This window comes from Typopeltis vanoorti, chromosome 8, assembly GCF_054136105.1.
Source record: "Typopeltis vanoorti isolate ZY-2024b chromosome 8, IOZ_Tvanoo_1.0, whole genome shotgun sequence".
In the NCBI taxonomy this organism is placed as follows: domain Eukaryota; kingdom Metazoa; phylum Arthropoda; class Arachnida; order Uropygi; family Thelyphonidae; genus Typopeltis; species Typopeltis vanoorti.
The window spans coordinates 59,717,284-59,721,597 of NC_143556.1; the positions used below are offsets into that span (position 1 = coordinate 59,717,284).

Here is a 4,314-nt window from a genome sequence, read left to right on the forward strand (position 1 = left end):
GGGAAACGACCCTGGAGTGGAAAAGGGAAAACGAAAATGGAAACGACAAAATACAATACACATAGCAAACTGGAATGTAAGAGGAATAGCATATAAAGAAATACAATTAGACCAGTTATTAAATGAAAGAAATTTTAAAATAGCAGTAATCACTGAAACAAAAAAGAAATTAAAAGGAACTATGAGAACTGAAAATTTTAATGTGATATACAGTGGAGTCGACAGAGACCAAAGAGCACAATATTATAAATTATGGAATGAAAGAATAATAGAAACTAGAATAAAAATAGATAGAGGCTATTTAACAATAATTGGTTTATATGCCCCAGAAGAAGGAAGAGAACAGGATAATATTGATTTTTATAATCAGCTACAAAACATATATAATAAAATAAATAAAAATGATTACATGATTTTAGCAGGAGACTTAAATGCAAGAATTGGAAACACGAAAATTAATAATAATATAGGAATACATGGAGAACACACTCTAAACAGAAATGGTAAAAAATTGATTGACTTTGTAGTATATAATAACCTAAAAATAATGAATTCCTTCCATAAACATAAAGACATATATAAATATACCTGGGCAGCAAGAGGATGGAAATCAATATTAGATTACTTCATATTAAATGAAAAGACATCAAAATTTTCACTAGATGTTAGAGTTCACAGGAGATATGAAATAAGCAGTGACCACTTCCTTGTTAAAATAAAATTAAGATTACCACCTAAATGGCTACAAGTAACAACAACAGAAAGAAAAATTGAAACATTTGTTTATAAAACTAGACTATTGAATGACACAAATGTACAATGGCTATATGAACAAAGAATTAACCAGTATCTAGATAAAATAAAACAAAATGAAGAAATAGAAATAGAATGGCTTAATATAAAAACGATACTAAATGCAGCAACAAATGAAAGCTTAGGAAAGACCAAAAATTTCAATAAAAGAAAAAAACTGAAGATCTGGGATGATACAATCAAAGAAATAATCAAAAAGAAAAAAGAAGCCTATCACAAATTGTTAAGCAGTAAAAGATTAGAAGATGAAATAGAATATAAAAGAATAAGAGCCATAGCTAAAAGAGAAGTCAGAAAAAGACATAGAGAATCATGGAATAAATTTGTTTCTAATTTAGAACATGATTTATATAAAATAAGACCCAATGTATATAAGATTTTGAAACACCTAAATGCAGATACCAAAGAAAACATAAAATTAAACACTGAATTGAAATTAGAAGAATTTCTAAATTACTACACAGAACTGTGGACAGACAAATATTTTAAAAAAGACAACTGGCAAACAATTAACGAAAATGAAAAAAGGAAATAACTGAAGAAGAATTAGAAATCAGCCTGAAAGAAACAAGAAACGGAAAATCACCTGGAGAAGATAAGGTAGGTTCAGAACTATATAAATACGCAGGAACAAGATTCAAAGGAAGACTCTAATTATTTTTAAATAAAATTTACTCAACTGGTATCCCCCCAATAGAATGGAAAAAAGCAATTGTGATTCCTATCTTTAAGAAAGGTAATAGAGATGACCCTAAAAACTATAGAGGTATCAGTATACTAAATTCATGTTACAAAATATATAGCAGAATCTTAAATAGCAAACTAATGAAATATTCCGAAAACTTTATTTTAGAAGTACAGAATGGATTTAGAAAAGGACGATAATGTATAGATCCGACCTTTTGCTTAAAATTAATAATAGAAAAAAGAAGAGAATACAATTTAGAAACAATATTGCATTTATTGACTTTGAAAAAGCATTTGACAAAGTTAAAAGAAACATATTATTTAACATATTAAAAGAAAGACAAATACCAAATAATATCCTAAAAGCTGTCACATGTATATATGAAAATAATCAAATACAAATAAGATTAAATCATGAGCTATCATATACAAGAGAGATAAACCAAGGGGTCCGACAGGGATATCCCCTCTCAGCAACTCTTTTTAATATCTACTTAAATGAAATAATAATAAAATGGAGTAAAAATATACATCAAGGATACATCATACAACTTTCACCTACAGTTAACTTAAACACTCTCCTCTTTGCAGACGACCAAATAATAATTACAAATTCTGAAGATAACTTACAGAAAGCTATTTTAAATCTATATGAGATATCCAAAGATTATGGTATGATAATATCAACGGAAAAATCAAAAACTATGGCCTTTAAAGGACAAGATCCAGCAAGAACTAAAATAGCATTAGATAACAAGATCTTAGAACAGGTGAATTCATTTAACTACCTAGGATGTATGATCACTTATGAAAATGAAAAAGATATAAACATAAAAATTGCAAAATATTTAAAAATAACAGGAGTAATTAACTCTATATTTAAACCAAACCTAGTTCAAAAACAAACCAGACTAAAAGCATACAATACATTAACCCTACCGGTCTTAATGTATGGAAGCGAAATCTGGACAATAAAACAAAAAGACAAACAAAGATTAACAACAGCAGAAATGAAGTTTATGAGAAAAACTGCAAAGTATACCCTATTTGATCACAAAAGAAACGAAGATATTATGAAAGAATTAAACCAAGAACCAGTAATTGAAAAAATTAAAAAATATAAACATAAATGGATGGAACACGTTCAACGAATGAAAACAGAAAGATTACCAAAACAATCCTTAAAGTACAAGCCATTAGGAAAAAGAAAACCAGGACGTCCTCTTAAACGATTCAACGATGACTTCTAAGGCCGGAACAGGCCATACTAGGCCTAAATCCTTGATACGTATGATGATGATGATGATGATTAAGAATAGTGATCAGAGCTTATACCACCTTTACCACGAGTTGCCTTGGTGGTAAAGGTGGTACAGGATCAGCTAGACTTGCAACACTTGCAGGCGCAAACTTGACTGACTTGTTTGTTTGCTTACTTGGGAAATGGAGTAAAAAAACCAAGGTTTATATTTAAAATAACTTGGTATCTTTAACATATATTATACCCAAGGTAAAAAACTTTCTACATATATATATATATATATAAGTTTTTGATAGATATATATTGATATAACGTCAGCTTCCATTTCTGTCTTTACTTCTGGAATCATAATAAATGTCTTAACTTCTGGAATTGTAATAAATATGAATTAGTTTTTGATATTGACAAGATCATACTTCACAGGATCATTTCTGTAGTGTGATTAGCGAGTGCATAGGTGATTAGCAAATTGTTTAGCTAAGAGCAAATTGTAGTATCTGTTAGCTCAGTTATTATCGACAAAGCGTCTCATAGAGGCACTTGATAATAAACTACAGCAGCAGATACAGAATAAACCCCGGACTGGGGTAAGAATAAAACACTCGGTGGTGGGAATAGCTTAGGCACCCCCCCGCCTTCACCAGCTATGGCTTTGCCGCGTACACGGACCCTTGGAATCGAAGTTGAAGCCGACCTACGACCTCGATGTGTGGCTAAAGCCCTCATCGATAACGTCGGCGCTGACCAGATTTTTGGTTTTACTCCTTTTGGTGGTGGCCGCTTCCAAGTAGTAGTAAGGAGTGAACAAACAAGAGACAAACTACTTGGAGGATTCGAATGTAATGGAAAAACAATAGTCCCATTTTTGGTAGGGAGCATTACCAAACTACTTCGAATCCCCAGATTCCCTTCAGAATATATTGAAACCGATGTAAAGATTATCCACGAAATATTCGGGAAATGGGGCGTTGTACACAACGTGGAAGTCCTAAATGACGCAGAAAACCCTAAATGGAAGTCGGGCGAAGTCCACATCTCCCTCGAGATGAAAACGCCCGTTCCCAACTTTATTATTGTTGGATCCGCCAGAGTAATGATAAACTACCCTGGTGTAAAAAAACAATGTGTTTAGATGTGGTGCCTTCACTCACCTTGGGGCAGACTGTCTTAGAGTGAAATGTAAAAACTGCCTCAAAGCAGGCCACAACCAAGAAAAATGTGAGTCAGCTTGCCTGAAATGTGGGGTCATTGACCACAAAGTGGATACATGCCCATCCAGAACCCTTGCTGAGAGGATGGGTGGTGCAATCACGCCAGCAACTCCACCAAGCAATGGAAATGACACAGCACAGGAAGCTTCTCCTCCTTTCGAGGCTGCTCCTGATATAACAGAAATCCATACCTCCACGTCTAAGAAAAACTGTAAGGGGAAAAAAACTTCCACAAGCAGTAAAATCCAACAAGAAGAAACAGTCGTTATTGAAACTATCAATACTAATATAGAAGAAGGAAAGATGGAGGTGAACATCAACACCTCCAAACGGCCATTAAGC

The 4,314-nt window shown here is 32.8% G+C and overlaps 1 pseudogene; it reads left to right on the forward strand.

The window, feature by feature from the left end:
- The first annotated feature begins 3,167 nt into the window (after window positions 1-3,167).
- On the forward strand, window positions 3,168-3,266 carry LOC150104026 (small nucleolar RNA U3; annotated as a pseudogene).
- Window positions 3,267-4,314: the final 1,048 nt, after the last annotated feature.